Here is a 19,722-nt window from a genome sequence, read left to right as displayed (position 1 = left end):
AAGTGTCAAGAGAGTCAAGAGTATTTAATTGTCATATGTAGCGACAACTGAACAATGAAATTCTTACTTGCAGCAGCATAACAGGTCTGTAAAAATAATACACATAGATAATATAATATAAACAAAAAAAATCAATAAATTAATAACCCCAATAGTAGTGCAAAAAAAGCCCAAAGCATCAAAAGACGTTCATAGTTCATAGTTCATGGTTCATAGTTGAGGTTAGTGCTGTGTAGTGTTCAAGAGCCTAATGGTTGTTGGAAAGAAGACATTCTTGAACACACGTGGTCCCGGTTTTCTGACTCCTCTACATGTCTTATTATGTGGTCAGTATGTTATCAAAGCATAATAATGTAAAATATGCACAATAATACACAAATATTAAAAGATCTATTCTGTGAGCCAGGTTGTAGCACCCAGCAATGGGTGATGCAAAATTGTGACACAACATAACTTTAATTTAATTCCCCAGCAGTCTTGCCATTGTGTGATGTATTACGTGTGTTATTATCAAGAACGTCAAAAAACATGATAAGGTTTTTTATGTTCTTGATAATAACACCACATATGATGAGCGTTTGACGGCTCTGATCTCACTGGAGGTTAAAAGGATGAGGGGGACCTCATTGAAACTTACCGAATAGTGAAAGGCCTGGATTGAATGGATGTGGAGAGGATGTTTCCACTAATGGGAGAGTCTAGGACTAGAGGGCACTGCCTCAGGATAAAAGGCCATACCATTAGAATGGAGTTATGGGAGGAGGGGGGGGGGGGGATTTCTTTAGTCGGAGCATGGTGAATCAGTGGAATTCATTGCCACAGACGGCTGTGGATGTCAAGTTTTGGGGTATTTTTAAAGCAGAGATTGGCAGGTTATTGATTTGTAAGGGTCTCAAAGGTTATGGGGAGGTGGCAGGAGAATGGGGTTAAGAGGGAAAGATAGATCAGCTATGATTGAATGGCAGAGTAGACTCGATGGGCTGAATGGCCTAATTCTGCTCCTATGACTTATGAACTTACAAAAGCACACCTGTTATTCATAGTAATATGCCAACAATTTATGATAAAATATTACACTATCATACTGTAATATGTCATTAAAGTGGGATAAGGGGTAATACTATTCCAAAAAGTCATCAAAGAAAGAACTACTTGGTACTTTTGTTTACAAGCAATATATTATTGCCATCCTGCAGAACAAATCCATTATTACCTGGTGAAAATGTTTTTAAAAAAGCATGACAAAGTATAGTAAAGACAGTAAATAAACATTTTTTACATCAAATTATACATAGCTGTGTGTCATCTTCCAGTAGCACTTCACAGAAATTTCCATAACTATCCAGTTTTTCCCCCCAAAGGTTGTCTGATGTGCTTTAAAGGCTGTGGCCTTTCCAACTTTCCAACAGGTTAGTGGAATATTAGTCCTTGCATATTGAATTGACAAATAGTCAGCAAATTGTCTTGGTGTGCAGTCACAACTTTCCTGCTTGTGATATTCCTGTCTCAAAGCCATATGGTGATGATTTGAACATCACCCCAGAAAACATTTCTATTGAAGGCATAAGGAACTTCAGATGCACAAACTTGAGCAAAAAACAAAGTGCTGAAGGAACTCAGCTGGTCAGGCAGCATCTGTGGAGGACAGCGGTCAAATTACATTTCAGGTTGGGACACTTCTTTGACGTTGGAGAAGGGGAGAGAAAACTTTCAAAGAGAGGTGGGGATGGGACAAAGCCTGGCATGATAGGTCGATAAAGGTGAGAGGAGCAGGGTTGTTTGGCAGATGGACAGAGTAAGTCCCCTATTTCCAATTTCAAGGTTCCAAGGTCAGTTTATTGTCACATTTACCAATTAAGGTACAGTGAAATTTGAATTACCATATAGCCATACTAAAACAAAAACAAGACACACAACTACGTAAAAGTCAACATAAACATCCACCACTGTGGATTCCCCACATTCCTCATTGTGATGGAAGGCAATAAAGTCCAAACTTCTTCCTCTTTTATTCTCCCGCGGTCGGGGCAGTCGAATCCTCCGTCGGGGCGATCGAAGCTTCCACAGCTGGCGGTCGAAGTCCCCTCTTTCTACATGCACTGTCCCCTTCCACTCACATCCTTCCCTCTAGTTTTACATTTTACTCTTCCTCACCACTCCTTATCTGACGCTTTTTTTATGAGTGGGTTGGCTTGACACTTAAATATTTGAATCTTTAATGGGTCTCCTTTTCACCTCTAGCTTTTGTTAGTTACTCCACCCACCAGTCAAGCAATCCTGCCCCTTCACCAGCATCCACCTATCACCTGCCAGGCTTAGTACCACTACCACCACTCTTTTCTAGATTTCTCCTCCCTACTCCTATCAGTCTGAAGAACGATCACGATCCAAAATGTCATTTGTCCATTCCGTCCACAAATACTGCCTGCTCCACTAAGTTCCTGCAGCACTTCATTTCTCTAAACCTTGATAGTGAGGACTGGAATCTACTGTTTAAATGTTGGGCTGACATGATATGAATCACATTTACCAAGATGATCCCTAGCTCATAGGAATGACATCTGTCCCAGATTCAGAAGATAAATGAATTGATCCCTTTTCTAAAATGTCCTGAAGGGCAGATGGTGTAATGCAGTCCATCACCACTGAGGCAGAACTAGTAAAATAGCTAGATCCAGATTTTATTACCAGTCACTCACATGCAGTAATCCTGTTTCATAATGAAGAGTGTCAGGCCTAGCCTGCCTCAGAGAGAAGAGGCATGTCTAGTGGCAATAATCGCAGGGGGTGGGTGGACACCCAGAACAAAAAGGGCAGGTGGGTGGGGGTTGGGGGTGGGAACAAAGACGGACCATTGGGATTATAGTGAGTACTTTGTAACATTATGGCCCCCAGGTATGTAGTGATTCTTTGCATTCTTTATGCATTGCATGTGAAAGCAAAGAATTTCACTGTTACAAGGTGCATGTGACAATAAAGTATCATTGATTGAATTGAAATCTTGGTCACAGTCCACCAATGCAAAGATAAACCAAAGTCCTTCCTGCTCTCTCACCAATAAATGGATTAATAATTTAATGTTTGAGATTGAAACTACATCCACCCATAGAGAATGAATAATTGGAATGCATATGAATATAACCCATCAATAGTATATTTACCACAGAATTTAACATTGTTAATTATGCACAGATTGTTTTTTTATAGGAGTGACAATCTTACGACAATGAATATTATCTCGATTTCAATACAGTGTAAATAAAACCTCTAGAAACAAGGAACTGAAGATGCTGGTTTACAATTAAAGAAATAAAATGCTGGATCAACTAAACTATAAAGACCTTCAAAATCATAAAATCACCACTCAAACCATTCTTCATTTTATCCATAATTTATAGGATTCATTCCCTGTTTCAACATCCAAAAGTGTGTTTATTCTATCAAAAGGGTTGAAAGCCAAGTATTTAGAGCCACCATCCCATTAGTCTAGCCCCTGTAAGAACAATTGAGAATGGCTCAGTTACAGTATTCTCCCTCTGCGTCAGCAGATTCTGAATTCAAGACCTATTCCAGAACTTTACAATAATGATCAGATTCAACACTGATAGCTCTGTACAATGGAGGAAGTGTGGTAATGGGAGATGTGCCCTTATTCTGGTTAGACATAAAACAGGAACCCTTATAGTCTTCCCATGTTAAAATTAAAGATCTTCTGGGCATCAATGGGAGAAGAACTGGATATCTCTCTGCTTCAACACATCGATTCATAGGTCTCTGGTCATTTGTTTCATTGCTGTTTGAGGACATGGTTAATTACAATTGGTTATTTGTTAAGAACGATACCAAAAGTATTTCACTGTATATAAAGGCTTTGGGAGGTCTGGAGATCCTGCATTTATTTTCTTGTGCAAATCCATCTCTTTTTAAAAAACATTTTTTTATTAGAAGCAATTGTACAAAGATAAAACATTCAGCATCTAAAATTATACAATTATTGCACAGCTTCATTTTTAACCTTATAACCTGAAAATGAAAGAAAAGAAGATAGAGAGAGCAAGAGAGGGAAAAAGTGAGAAGTGAAAAGATAGCTCGAAAAAGCAGATAGAAAAGACCCCTAGACTACCAAAGTAGTGTGGCCGAAAAGTAAGTAGAGATAAAAGAAAAAAGAAAAGAAAAAAGGAGAGTGGAGATATACCTGCCCCTCGTCCCCCCCCCCCCCCCTCCCCGCCTACATCACCCAACCCAGAATTGGATTTAAATTTAGATTTGTGTTGCGCCATACTATCCTTGTAAGAATTCGGTGAAGGGCGTCCATGTCTTGAAAAATGGATCTGGTTTTTCTGCCAAGACAAGCCTAATATTTTCCAAATGTAGTGTCTCGGACATGTTTGTAATCCACATCTTCACTGTAGGGACTGATGTGTGTTTCCAAAATTTAAGTATTAGTTTTTTTTGCCGTTATCAGGCCATAGTTAAGGAAACATCTTTGAAATAATGTTAGCTCAGAACAGGCTTCTGACGTACCAAGTGTGATCAATTCTATGTCAGGGTCCAATTTTATTTTAAGTATTTTAGAAAAAATATAAAAAATTCCCATCCAGAAATTGTGTAACTTTATACAGGAGGCAAAGGAGTGGGTTATGGTTGCTTCTTGAAGGAGACATTTATCACAAATAGGGGAGACATTTGGGAAGATCTTATTCAGTTTAGACTTTGAGTAATAAAGTCAATGCAGTATTTTAAATTGTATTAGTAAGTGCCTAACATTAAGAGAACAGTTGTGGATATATAGAAATCTTTTCTCCATACTATCTTTTAAAACTGTTAGGCCCAGTTCATCTTCCCAAGCTCGCCTAATTATTTCCAACGATGGAGTTTGTAAATTTAAAAGGGTATTATAAAGGTACGATATTAACTTATTTGAATCAGACTTTCTATTCATGCATTCGTTTAGTATGTCTGGAACCATATATTGATAGTCTTGTGTGTGTGATTTCACATCGTCTCGTATTTGAAGTTATCTAAAGTATTGGCTACCTTTCAAATGATATTTTGACTGTAATTCTTGAAATGAGAGGAGAGTCCCCATCTCATAAAGGTCTCCCAGCTTTTTAATTCCTATGCTTTCCCATTGTATAAACGCCATATCTAAAGTAGACGGTTTAAACGAGGGATTATTGGCGATTGGTAAGCGAAGAGATAAATTTCTCATTTTAAGGGTTGATTTCACCTGTTTCCAGATTCGTAAAGTGCTATGGATTATCGGATTTTTCTCATATGCTGATTTCTTCAGATTTATTGGAGAGAGAAGAATCGCGCCTATATTAAAAGGCAAACAATCTTCCCACTCCATTATTAGCCAGTTTACCTGTTGGCATGTATCGTCCATCCAATAGATTAATTTTTTAATATTCGTTGCCCAGTAGTAGTAAAAAAAATTAGGGAGATCCAATCCGCCAATTTCTTCAGGTTTACATAAATGTCGTTTATGAATTCTGTGAGTTAATCCCAAATAAAGTTTGTAATCACAGAATCGAGTTTAAAAAAAAAAATTTAGGGAGAAAAATCGGTATTGATTGAAATTGGTTCAAGATTTGTGGAAGGAAGATCATCTTTATGGCATTTATTCTACCTATAAGGGAGATCGGAAGCGTTTTCCAAAATTGAATAAGGGCATTTGGTTTGGTAATTAATGGTGGAAAATTTGCTTGAAATAAAGAAGGGTATTTTCTAGTCACGTAAACTCCAAGATATGTAAATTTTTCCGGAGCAATTCTAAAGGGAAATTTTAGAAGGTGTGTCGGGTCTTGAGGTTTTATTGACATAATTTCACTTTTGTTCCAGTTTATTCTATACCCTGAAAAGGAACCAAATTCTTCTATAAGATTTAGTATGTTTGGAATACTAAATTGGGAGTTGGTAATATGTGCAAATCCATCTTCAAGCTCACTTTGTGGATGACCACGTTGTTGGGAAAGGATAGGCGTACTGTTCTTCTCCAATTACCCTTTGAAATACAGTTATAGAGTCATAGTCATGCAGCACTGAAACACATCTTTCAGCCCAACTTGCCCATGCGATCAAGATGCTCCATCTCGCACCTTGTCCCACCTGGTCACATTTGGCTCAGATTTATCTAATCCTTCCCTATCCATGTACCTGTCCAAGTGTCTCATCAATATTGCTGTAGTACACTTTCTGGTGAAGATATTCGCATTGTCTATTGGCTAGGAACTTTACAATAATGAAGGAATGACAAATATCGGGAAAAAATATGTGGAGGGGAACCTACAGGGTATTTCCACGCAATTTAGTTTAGTTTAAATTAGTTTATTGTTACGTACATCAAGGTGCAGTTAAAAGCATTTTTTCTTGCGTGCTATCCAGTCAGCGAAAAGATAATACGTGATTACAATCAAGCCGTCCACAGTGTACAGATGCATGATAATGGGAATAACATTTAGTGCAAAATGAAGGCCAGGAAAGTCTCATTAAAGGTAGTCCGAGGGTCTCTACTTGGTTGGCCAGTTCTTCAGTCCATGGTTTGGCAGACACTGTAAACTACACGTGATAATTGACATGGCCTAAGAAGTAATATTTAGAATGAGTAATATTAAATGGTGCGATCAAAGAGCGACCATAAGTAATCAACTGAAATATCGCATAATCGCACAACCTACTGTCGTGCAGTGCACCTATCACAAGGACCTTACTGTAAACGCCATCTGAACATGCACTCTGCCCTGGGACATGCTTTCAAAGTGGGTTAAGTATCGCTCCACAATTTCAGGGGCGGGCACAAAGTTACTCTTTAAACTTATCCAATACAAACATTATAAATATTCACATCGCGCAAATGGCAAGAACCAAGAGTGCTCACTTTTTCACTGGGTAAAATTAAATGGGAGTTTCATTTTGGTATAAACATGATTCCCCCCCCCCCCCCCCATATCTAACTCAAAAATCACACACTTACAAACCCTGGCGCCTGGACAGTTCGGTTTTCAAAACCAATATGCTGTCTAGTGTCTGTAAATGATAATTATTTGCAATAGAGCGGTAAACATTGATGATGCCCCGATCATTAACTAAGGAAGTGTCCAGATCTTCTGCTCCAAGCTTAATGCATTGAATTAACTGAATACTTTGCCGACCAGTCTTTCCGTGAATTATGGAATTATCAATAACAAAATGCTGACGGTCTTAATGTATTTACTCTCACAGGCCCTTGCGTGAGTAATATCTGATTTACGAATTCAGTATAAATATTGCGGTCATTATACAAAGGGGTAAAAGCTCTGACTAATGGATTAATGCAGAATATAAAGGATAAATGGTCTGCTGTCGGTTTGAACCGATCATCACTTTCACTGCAAGAATTTGAAAGTGCGTAAACAGAATCCCATGGAAACGAAAATATCTGGATATGTCATCCAATGCATTTAGTCTACAGCGAACACTAAACAATAACAAAGAGACGCACGAAGAGATTAGAGATCTCTTTAGACATTAAACTCAGTCAAGAGAGAGTTAGATTTAGCTCTTAGGGTTAAGGGAATCAAGAGATATTGGGGGGGAAACCGATACGGGGTATTGATTTTGGATGATCAGCCATGATCATATTGAATGGCGGTACTGGCTCGAAGGGCAGAATGGCCTACTCCTACGCTTATTTTCTATGTTTCTATGAAATGTAGGTGCTGGAATCCTGAGTAAAACACAAAATGCTGGAGTAACTCAGCGGGCCAGGCGACATCTGCGGAGGGAATGGATAGAGACAAGGTTTTGGGTCAGGGCCCTTTTTCAGACCGAAAGTGTGGTCATTTCCCCAGAGATAAGGCCTGACCGCTGAGTTACTCTAATACTTTGTGTATTACCAAAGTAATGACAAGTTTGGTATGAACGAGTTAGTAAGAATGTAAAATCCATGTGGCCCAATTTACTTATAAAGACGTTTGAGTTCCAGCTCCCTTCCAAGTCTAAATAAAGTATCGGTCTGGCGTCGCCTGTCCATGCCCTCCACGTTGCTGCCTGACCTGCTGAGTTCCTCCAATACTTTCTGTTTTGCTCTATCTTGTTCCTTTCTCCTCCCAGTGCTCAAATAACACGGGAATGCAAAATAGGCATAACATAGATGTCTTCTGACAATGAACAGCAATGAATGAAGGATCGGGATGAATATGACGGTGAACTAGGGGAGCTCTCACCTTCAGAAGGCTGGCGGACCCGGAATCCACCTCCATTTGGCTCTTGTGACCATTGAGAACTGCAACTGCGACCTGTAAACGACGAGCATTCTGTGTGTTTACGCGTGGTGATTGTACATAGCAGCAAACGTTAAAAAAAAAAAAACAGTTATCACAATGACAGCGAGTAACACGCGATTCCTTCGGACTGTCTTTAATCGGACTTCACTGGACTTTATCTTGCACTAAACGTTATTCCCCATATCATGTATCAATACACTGTGGATAGCTCGATTGTAATCGTGTATTGTCTCTCGGCACGTAACAAAAGCTTTTCACTGTGCCTCGGTACTTGTGGCAATAAATTAAAACTAAAACTAACCATGGAGTATGTCAGCGGGAGATTAGTTGTGGAAAAGCACAAAGAGGTCAAATATACCTCACTGTAGAAAGGCAAACATCAATGAAATATTGTGGATCTGATCCAAGTAAAACGGACTTAAAGACAGGAATGATGAATTACATTGAAATAACGAGCACACTTCATTGAGGAAGTACTTCAGCAATAACAGTGACATTCCAACAAGGGGAAATGGAGAGAGCAACCACAGTCAGAGCTCCCTCCATGCTAAAGGAGTTAATAGGAAGAAAAATAATTTGTGAATAGACATAGGTTTATAATGTATGGGGAAATCAGGCTGAATGAATAAACTAGAAAAGCTCGAAAGTAAACATGGGGGAAACAATCCAGAGCACAGAATGGTTAACAAAACTAATGTTGGTGTTGGTTTATTAGTGTCATGTGTACTGAGACAGTGAAAAGATTTTGTTTCACGTGCTATCCAGTCAAATCAAATCAATTATACTTTAGTACAATCAAACCATAGATGAGTATAACAGGCAGTGCAAGGAGAAAAATAATATTACACTATCACAACATTATAATTACAGAGAAAAAGTTCAACGTCCATAGTGAGGTGAGTTGGAGGGCCATTCAGAGGTCTGATGATAGCAGGGAAGAAGCAGTTCATTTATTGGCTTTCAAGCTTTTGTTTCTTCTACTGGCAGGAGAAGAGAGAAGAGGGGATGATTGGGGTTGGAAAGGTCCTTGATTTCGTTGGTTGCTTTCCCAAGGCAGCATAAAGTATAGATGGACTTGATAGACAATAGACAATAGACAATAGACAATAGGTGCAGGAGTAGGCCATTTGGCCCTTCGAGCCAGCACCGCCATTCAATGTGATCATGGCTGATCATCCCAAATCATTACCCCGTTCCTGCCTTCTCCCCATATCCCCTGACTCCGCTATTTTTAAGAGCCCTATCTAGCTCTCTTTTGAAAGCATCCAGAGAATGGTGGAGAAGTGCAAGGAACAATCTAGAATTAAAAAAACTTCACTGAAGGTAGACTTCACTGAAATATAGTGGATCTGATCCAAGCAATTAGAGATAAAGACGAGAATGATGAATTGCATTATAATAATGAGTAGACATTTTGGAGGAAATACTTAAAGTATTACATTCCAGTCTAAGAGATTTAGAGGACTGCTCTCTAGTTGTTGGTTGGATGGTTCAGTTGCCTGATAACAGCTGGGTAATGCTGGATGCTTGCTAAGAGTTACTGGAGATGTGCTAGACTTCCTTTGTCTACTGATGACGTGGAAGTGTGATATGAGATCATAGTCATAGCTTAATATGGCTTAATGTGTACATTATTGGTGATATTTATGTCTTGGAACTTGAAGCTTTCGACCATCTCCACGTCAGCACCACTGATGTTGATGTGGGCATGTACACCACCTCGCATTCTGAAGTCAATAACATGCTGCTTTATCTTGCTGACATTGAGAGATAGGTTGTTGTCCTGGCATCATGTTACCAAATCTCTCTAGATCCTTCCTGCATCTTAACATTGTTCAAGATCCATTCAACTACCTGGTGTCATCTGCAAATGTCTAAATGGAGCAGGATTTTGCCGCAGTCGTGAGTGTGTTAAGGAACGTGAACACAGCCTTGTGGGCACCAATGTTGCGAATTACCATGGAGGACCTTTTGTCACCTATCCTCACTGATTGTGGTCTATGTGTCAGGAAGTCAAGTATCCAGTGACAGAGAGGAGTGCTAACTCCTAGGTCCAGGATTTTGAAGATGAGTTTGGTTGAGACTATTGTTACAGATGGAGCTTTAGTCAATAAATAGGCGTCTGATGTATGGTGCTCATGTTATCTAGATGTTCCAGTGGTAAATTGGATTAGTAAGTATGCAGATGATACTAAGATAGGTGGTGTTGTGGATAATGAAGTGGATTTTCAAAGTCTACAGAGAGATTTAGGCCATTTGGAAGAGTGGGCTGAAAGATGGCAGATGGAGTTTAATGCTGATAAGTGTGAGGTGCTACATCTTGGCAGGACAAATCAAAATAGGACGTACATGGTAAATGGTAGTGAGTTGAGGAATGCAGTTGAACAGAGGGATCTAGGAATAACTGTGCACAGTTCCCTGAAGGTGGAATCTCCTGTAGATAGGGTGGTAAAGAAAGCTTTTGGTGTGCTGGCCTTTATAAATCAGAGCATTGAGTATAGAAGTTGGGATGTAATGTTAAAATTGTACAAGGCATTGGTGAGACCAATTCTGGAGTATGGTGTACAATTTTAGTCACCTAATTATAGGAAGGATGTCAACAAAATAGAGAGAGTACAGAGGAGATTTACTAGAATGTTGCCTGGGTTTCAGCAACTAAGTTACAGAGAAAGGTTGAACAAGTTAGGTCTTTATTCTTTGGAGCGCAGAAGGTTAAGGGGGGACTTGATAGAGGTCTTTAAAATGATGAGAGGGATAGACAGAGTTGACGTGGATAAGCTTTTCCCATTGAGAATAGGGAAGATTCAAACAAGAGGACATGACTTGAGAATTAAGGGACAGAAGTTTAGGGGTAACATGAGGGGGAACTTCGTTACTCAGAGAGTGGTAGCTGTGTGGAATGAGCTTCCAGTGGAAGTGGTGGAGGCAGGTTCGTTTTTATCATTTAAAAATACATTGGATAGGTATATGGACGGGAAAGGAATTGAGGGTTATGGTCTGAGTGCAGGTAGATGGGACTAGGGGAGAATAAGTGTTCGGCATGGACTAGAAGGGCCAAGTTGGCCTGTTTCCGTGCTGTAATTGTTATATTGTTATATGTTATATGGTTAACTTGTGCGACGGTAGGCAAAACTGCAGTGGATCAAGACTGTCTCAGAGTTTGGACTTAATGTGCACTGTGACTTGTCTTTCGAAGCACTTAATGATGGTGGATGTCTTTTCATTGGTACCAGGGTAATTGTGGTCTTCTTAAAGCAGGTGGGAACCTGTTCTCTGCCAGGTTTTTTTCACTATTGGCCATGACCTGAGTATAATTGTGGGTGGCACTGAACAGGTATGCCTGTTGATCTGCTCAGAGGACATAGTCAGGAACTCTTTCCAGCCAGTTGCTTTCTGGAAATTCACTCTAAGGAAGATCAAAAAATATGTTCAGCGCTGTACCTTCCCCATTGCTCTATCTAATGTACTTGAGTTTGATTTGTTTGTTTTTATGGCTAGTATATTTGACCTGCGTAGGTTTAGATTTAGAGATACAGCATGGAAAAAAGCCTTTGGCCCACTGAGGCTGTGCTGACCAACGATCACTTGTACACTAGTTCTATGTTATCCCAATTTTCCCCTGTTACACACTAGGGGAAATGTACAGAAGCAAATTAACCAACAAACCTGCACATCTTTGTAATGTGGGAGAAAATCACAGCACCCAGAGCAAACCCAGGCATTCAGAGGGAGAAAGTACAAAGTGTGCAGACAGCACCCATTGTCAGGATCGAACCTGGGTCTCCGGTGTTGTAAGGCAGCAACTCTACCGCTGCACCACTGTGCCACCCTGTTTGGATAACCTGCAAAATAAAGCATTTCACTGTGCCTTGGTACATATGACAATAATAATCATGAACCCAAACCTAAACATCTGTGATAGTAATCGTGAGTGCAGGTACACCCAAGGCTGTCATGGTGAGTGAGACAATAGACAATAGACATTAGGTGCAGGAGTAGGCCATTTGGCCCTTCGAGCCGGCACCACCATTCAATGTGATCATTACATCCTTCCAGCAGCCTTCTGTTCAAAACGAGCATAGCATTGAGGTCATCAAGGAGGATGATATTGTCACCAATTATACTACCTAACTTCACTTTGTAGCCCATTATAACATGCAAGCCTTGCCACAACCGACATATGGTTATCCCTGGACTCTGGTTCAGAATTCCCACTTAGCATTCTTGATGGCTTGTGAAGATCGTAAATAGATTTCTTCTATCCCCCTTACCCCCTGGGTTGATGACTTGAAAGTTACAGATTTGGACCACCTGGGAATGGACACATGGTTCATCTGTGGTTTCCAGATGGGGAACACTTGTACTGTCTTCTTTGTTGTGCAGTCTTGTGCATACTGATTAAGCCCTTTCCATGTCCCTGTCTAAATGTTTCTTAAACATTGTAATAGTACCTGTCCAAACTACCTCCTCCAACAGCTCATTCCATTCACCCACCACCCTTTGTGTAAAAAAGTTACCCCTTCAGGTTTCTATTAAATGTTTTACCCCTCACCTTAAACCCATGTCCTCTGGTTCTCAATTCCCTTCCTCTGGGAAGACTGGACGTGTTTACCTGATCTATTTCTCTCGTGATTTTGTACACGTCTATAAGATCATCCCTCATCCTCCTGCACCCCAAGGAATAAAATCATATCCTGTTCAACCTCCCTATATAGCTCAGGCTCTCGAGTCTTGGCAACGTTTTTGTAAATCTTCTCTACACCCTTTCCAGCTTGACAATATCTTTCCTATTGCATGGTGACCAAAAGTCCACGATCTCAAAGCCGTCGCAAAGGATCTCCTCTATTTCCTTAGATCAGCAGAGTACGACCTTCTGTACTGAATCCCTTTGGATTTCTGAGGTCAATTGTGGAGCAAAATGAAGATCTATTGGTGGAAACAAAAGGCGTTGCCTAAACAACTTCCCGAAAACCAGCAAAGATATGACAAATAAGGTTGTTAGGTCAGTCGATGAGATAAGAGTGCACAAAAGTATTAAAAACGCTGTCAGTACTTAAAGTGGATGAGTGATTTTGTTTAGATAGGTTTGATACCAAGTTGCCGAGGGATGTAGTAATGTGTAAATTACAGAAGTGCTGGTCACAGTCTTCTAATCCTCTTTATTTCTTGGGTGATACCAAAGATGAGAAATATTGCACCCATTCAGAAAAAAGGAGAGAAACACAAACCTACCAATTACAGATTATTCAGTTTAATGTAGATGGCGGGGAAGTATTTAGAAACAGTTCTTTACAACCATTCAATCAACTGCAGTCTGATAAAGAAGAGCAGGCATGGATTTGCCGTAGGTAAATTAGGATTGGTTACCTTGATGAGTGTTTTGATGTGGGAACCTCGAGGGAGCATAAAAACTTGAATTTCAAAAGGTATTTGATAAAATACCATGTATTAAGATTGTTTGCATAATTGAAGCCCATGAGGTCAAATAAGTAATAACTCCAGAACTATAAAACTGGATCAAGGATTGATAACAGAGATTCTGGATAACAGGAAGTTTGTGATGAATGAGTGGATGGGCATACATAGTGGTTCAATACCAAGAACGTTACTATTTGGCTTCATTGGTGGCAGGATGTGCAGAGCAAGATTTCTTTCACAAACAATCTGTAAACATACAGTCAGAATCTTTTTTCCAGGGTGGAAATGTCAAAGACTTGAGAGCATAGCTTTAAAGCTGGAGGGGTAAAGTTTAAAGGAAATGCGTGGGGCAAGTTTTTTACACAGAGGGTCGTGGGTGCCTGGAAAGCAGTGGCAGGTGTAGTAGTGGAGCAAGACATGATGGTGGCATTTCAAGAGGCTTTTAGACAGGCACATTGATATGCAGGGAATGCAGAAATATGGAACATGTGCAGGCAGAGGAGATTTGTTTAACTTGTATCATGTTCGGAAGAGCCTGTTCCTCGTGCTGTACTCTTCTATGTTCTATGATAAATATATAGACATCTCGGGGACATTTTCATCACTTTTTGATCACATAGAACTTTAAAGTATAATAAATAGTTAGAAAGGGTTAATGGAGTAGGAAGACAACATTTAAAATATAATGACTGCAGATGCTGGAAAGCTGAAATAAAAACAAAAATTGTCTGAATACTCTGCAAGTTAGGCAGCATCGCGTGAAAGGTTAGCAACAGGAAACATAACCCTGATTTTCTCCCGACAATGCCTGGTGCGAAATCTCAGGCAGTTCTCATTTTTAATTGAAGAAGACACAGTCAGGCTATCAAAATAGACAGACACACAAAGTTCAATGCAAACATTTGTTATATGATACATTTCATCAGGAAGAATGGGGAGAGATAATTCGATGATTAACGCGGTATAACGTTAAAAGAAGTGGAAGGAGAGAGAGTCCTGGTGGGATTTTGTACATACATCTTTGAAAGCGACAGGACAAATTAACAAAGCAGTTAATAAAATATATAGGACCCTGGGCTATATAATTATTGGCGTAGAGAACAAAGACTAAGAATTTATGCTCTAACATAAACTGGTTCTGTCCCAGCTGGAGTGGAATTGTCTTGTACAACAAGAGAAACAAATGCTAGTTTCTAGCACATTTGCCCTTCAAATGGTCACTGTTGCCTTAGGGAGATGAAAGTGTATGACCAGAACTGATGGCAGGCTGTTCATCCAACTTCCAAAGTCCACAGAATGTGCTTAGTGTAACAGGAAGTATTTTCTACACCATTTAGCTCCTGAGACATTCATTCAGTGGATGGTCACAGTAGGGTCACTGCTGGCAGAAGTCCATTATGGTTATAACAAATCCATTTATTGTGGATGTTTTTTTGGGAGAAGAAAACAAACGCATGCCCATCTCTATAAATAAACTGCTTCCAGTGACACCACATCCTTCCTGGATTTCTCCATTGAGAAATATATTTGCAAGCCATATCATCTAACAAACGCTTGGAGCATGATTTAGGGGATTATTCATCAGTATTTTGAATTGTATGGAATTGTAGTCAAAATCATACATGTTGTTTTTCTTGTGGTCTTGGTCAGAGTAGTTGCCATACCAAGCTGTTAAGCATTCAGATAGGATTTCATTGGTGCATGTGTAAAACATTTTAAGTGTCATTAGAAAATGAATTTACTCAATCTTCCAAGGAAGTAGTGTCATTGACTTTAGATTTTTACTTTAGAGTTTAGAGATACAGCGGGGAAACAGGCTCTTCGGCCTACTGAGTCTGCGCTGACCAGCGATCGTCCCTTGTACTCGTACTATCCTCCACTCTAGGGACAATGTTACAACTTACAGAAGCCAATTAACCTACAAACCTGTCTGTCTTTGGAGTGTTGGAGGAAACCAGAGCTCCTGGAGAAAACCCACATGGTCACAGGGAGAACGTATAAACTCCGTACAGACAGCACTGGAAGTCAGGATCAAACCTGAATGTCTGGCACTGTAAGCATCAACTCTATCACTGCACCACAGCACTGCCCATTGGTGTGCTATCTAGGCCATAGTGTCAATGTGTTTGGAACGGGATGCATTGTTGATGACATTTACACCCCAGAACTCGATGCATCTAGATTTCAGAATCATTGAAGTAGACTGGGAAGTGTACTCCACCCTGTTTCCTGAGGTTGATGACCAGTTCCTTCATTTTGCTGTCATTGAGAACGAGGTTGTTGTTTTGACACAATGCTAACAAGCTCTCCATCTCTTTTCTGAACTCCAGCGCTTTACATTGGTGTTGTCTGCAAATTTGTAAATGGAGTTAGAGCAGAATGTTTTCACACAGTCATGAATGTATAGCAAGTATTGTCAGGAGCCGAGAACACAGCCCTGCGGGGCACCATTGCTGAAGATTATCATGGATGATGTTTTGTTGCCTGTGCTTACTGATTGCGGTCTATCTTTGAGGAAATCAAGGATCCAGTTGCAGGCAGTTGTGCTGAATCCTTGGTTCTGGAGTTTGTGGATGTTTGGTTGGAATTATGGTGTTGAAGGCAGAGCTATAGCCAAAAAGTAGGGCAGACAGAAAGTGCAGTCAGGATAAAAAGGAATTAGTGACATTTTGGGTCAGAATTGATCTTCAGACCAATAAGTCATTATCATGCAGATGTTCCAATGGTGAGTGCATCGCCAGATGGATGGTGTCTGTTGTGAACCTGTTGTAGCGGTCGGCGAATTGCAGGGGATCAAGGCTGTCTGGAAGGTTGGAGTTGATGTGCGCCATGACCAGCCTCTCAACGCACATCATGATGGGAGATTTTAGGTTTAGGTTTATTATTGCTTTGCATGCTATCCAAACTGATCGGATACACCATACATGAATTTAATCAAGTCAAACTTAAGTACAATTGACAAAGTGTGCGCAAAATATAGTTCTCAGGATTGTCGCTCATCATTCCATAATTAAAACCCAATGTCCACTAGGGAGTAGAGGGGAATCCGACTGTACCCTAATTTATGGAAGGACCATTCAGAAGCCTGATAACAGAGGATTGGAAGGAAGATATCAGATCTATTGGATGTAGTCATTATGATAGACAATAGACAATAGACAATAGGCGCAGGAGTAGGCTATTTGTCCCTTCGAGCCAGCACCGCCATTCTATTGGATCATGGCTGATCATCCACAATCAGTACCCCATTCCTGCCTTCTCCCCATATCCCCTGACTCCGCTATCTTTAAGAGCCCTATCTAGATCTCTCTTGAAAGTATCCAGAGAACCGGCCTCTACCGCCCTCTGAGGCAGAGAATTCCACAGACTCAACTCTCTGAGTGAAAAAGTGTTTCCTCATCTCCGTTCTAAATGGCTTACTCCTTATTCTTAAACTGTGGCCCCTGGTTCTGGACTCACCCAACATCGGGAACATGTTTCCTGTCTCTAGCGTGTCCAAACCCTTAATAATCTTATTAATCTTATTCAAATAAGCTACGTTGTTTTTCCTTTGACAGTGGGATGATCGTGGTCTTCTTAAGCAAGTGGGAACCATGGATTGGAGTTGGGAGAGGTTAAAAATGACTGCAAAGACTCCTGCCAACTGGTTCTGAGGATGTATACTGGGGATTCCATCTGGATCACTTGCTTTCTGTAAATTCACTCCCAGGAAGGATGATCTGACGTCTGTTTTGAGACTTACCAACTGAAGAACATAAGTAAAATCCAATCCAAGGTGGGCAGCTTTTTAATGGCAAGAGAATATGGAAGCAACATTGCGTCTTTTCTTACATTAAAGTGATTCCATACTGCTTTAAATATCCCTGGGGATCCAATAGATTATCTGAGCACAGTTAAAATATGTTTTTTGCTGCATCATTTTGAAAGCAAAGACACCTGATATTATTTATTCGAGGTTTTCTCACAATTCCACAGGAGTGAGGGCACCAATCTGATTCCCAAATAACTACTTTTGTTTTGATAACATTAAAAAATGGAGCATTAAGATGAAAGCTACGATATGTTCGAGAATAAAGGAAAGTAAACTTTTTGAACAGATTTGAAATAACGAATTTGAATAACTTGAAATCTTAATTATATTTTTATTTTCACAGATACTGCCTGATCTGCTGTATCTCCAGCATTTTCTGTTTTAATTCTAGATAATTGATTTATTTTTAACTAATTAAATGGTTATAAAACTGAATGCAAATCATAAGCATCATAACTGAAAATAATAATCGTTGCATTTTTTTTGTTAGCAGATTTGCATAATTCAACAACATGTTGTTCAGACACCCTAGATACAAGGTGAAGAACTGCAGATGCTGGAATTTTCAATGAAACACAAAGTACTGGAGTAACTCAACAGCTCAGACAGCATCTCTGGGCGGAATGGACAGGTGACGTTTAAGGTCAGAACCCTTCTTCAGACACACGTGTTTGGTTTTGTGAGGTCACACCAATGGCACCAGTATTTATGCCCAGTCCACAATGGGATCCACCTGCTTAAAGCACTGCAGTTCTTCAGAGAAAAGTGGTCTCACAAATCCGTTGTTCCATGTGACATGTGGCATTTTAAAAAAAAACCATCAATTTCATGTTATCATCCCACTGTCACAAAACTAAAGCAGGTGAGAAAGGCCATTCAGGATTGCTCTTCCAGTGGATCGCTCTTCGTCTCGCCTCTACCTTTCGATCTGTCCAGCATGGGAGACCCTAACAGGAGACGAATCTCCCGCTGGCATAGCTCTATGGGTCACTCAGACACACAAGCTCCCTGACCACGACAAGGTTGCAATCCAACGGGGAGATAGAAACATAGAAAATAGGTGCAGGAGTAGGCCATTCGGCCCACCGAGCCAGCACCGCCATTCAATATGACCATGGCTGATCAAATAAAATCAGTATCCGTTCCTGCTTTTTCCCCATATTCCCTGCTTCCTTTAGCCCTAAGACTCTTAGCTCTTAGCCTAAATCTAACTCTCTCCTGAAAACTCTAACTCGCTCTTGAAAACTCTATTACTCTCTCTTGAAAACATGAGATTGATATTCTTGTTTTAACAAGAAATATTTGACATATGGCTTTTTCCTGCATTCACTTTCCCAGTGTGATTTCCTCAATGATGATCATACATTGAAAGAGTGAATGTGTTTCAACAGGCACCCTCCAAATACTCTAAGCGCTGCTTTGTCAGGATTTGTCAAAGGGAAAACCTATTTTTAAAGTGCCAATATTCACTTGCAATGCCAGTTATGTCTGGAGGCAATTACAGGCTTGGTTCGTCACATTGACTGGATGTGCAAAGTAGCATTGCAATACAGTGAGAGTATTTTCCCAAAAGACAGATGGAATTTACATTTGTACTACTGCCACCCATTCCCAGCAGTTTACTTCCAACTAGAAACTCATCAGAAGCTTGTTCTGGTAGAAACAAGGAACTACAGATGCTGTTTAATACACAAAAGGACACAGAATGCTGGAGTCAAGGGCTTGTCCCACTTAGGCGTCATTTGCACATCGTTTAGGCGACAGGCCGGTAGTGACTGATGAGCGACTGTCGCACTGCTAGACGATTTTCGCGCTACAGTCTCGCGACTGTCGCTCGTCAATCACTACCGGCCTGTCGCGTAAATGACGTGCAAATGACGCCAAGTGCTCTCGAGGGCCCTGCTTCTTTTGGGAGCCATTTGCGATGTCGTTCGTACTTAGTCTGATCTCCGTGGCAAGGATTTTCCCAGTGAAAAATGTTCAAAACTATGCCCGCTTTATAGCTGGGTGGTCACGTTGTGCGGCGCTCAAATGACGCGCAATTGGCGGTGCATGGTTATGGACATTGACGCACGGTGAAGCATAATAAGTTAGCATAGGCAATATTCGTGCGTCACCGTGCGTAACCATGCGTCACCACACGCTACACATACGCCTTCAGTACGTCAGTGTACGCCATCAGTAGGTCAGCGTACGCAAGGGATACGTCACGCAGGTGGCGCGCGT

At 40.5% G+C, this 19,722-nt stretch overlaps 1 long non-coding RNA gene across 1 annotated transcript in view; it reads left to right on the top strand.

The window, feature by feature from the left end:
- Nucleotides 1–18,092, top strand: part of LOC116976039 — a 45,757-nt gene extending 27,665 nt beyond the window's left edge. Inside the window, exon 5 of the long non-coding RNA XR_004412854.1 lies at nucleotides 17,990–18,092. This is a non-coding gene — a long non-coding RNA (uncharacterized LOC116976039). The remainder of the gene's footprint in view (nucleotides 1–17,989) is intronic.
- Nucleotides 18,093–19,722: the final 1,630 nt, after the last annotated feature.

Source organism: Amblyraja radiata, chromosome 8, assembly GCF_010909765.2.
Source record: "Amblyraja radiata isolate CabotCenter1 chromosome 8, sAmbRad1.1.pri, whole genome shotgun sequence".
NCBI classification, from domain to species: Eukaryota; Metazoa; Chordata; class Chondrichthyes; order Rajiformes; family Rajidae; genus Amblyraja; species Amblyraja radiata.
This window is presented reverse-complemented; position numbering and strand designations above follow the sequence as displayed.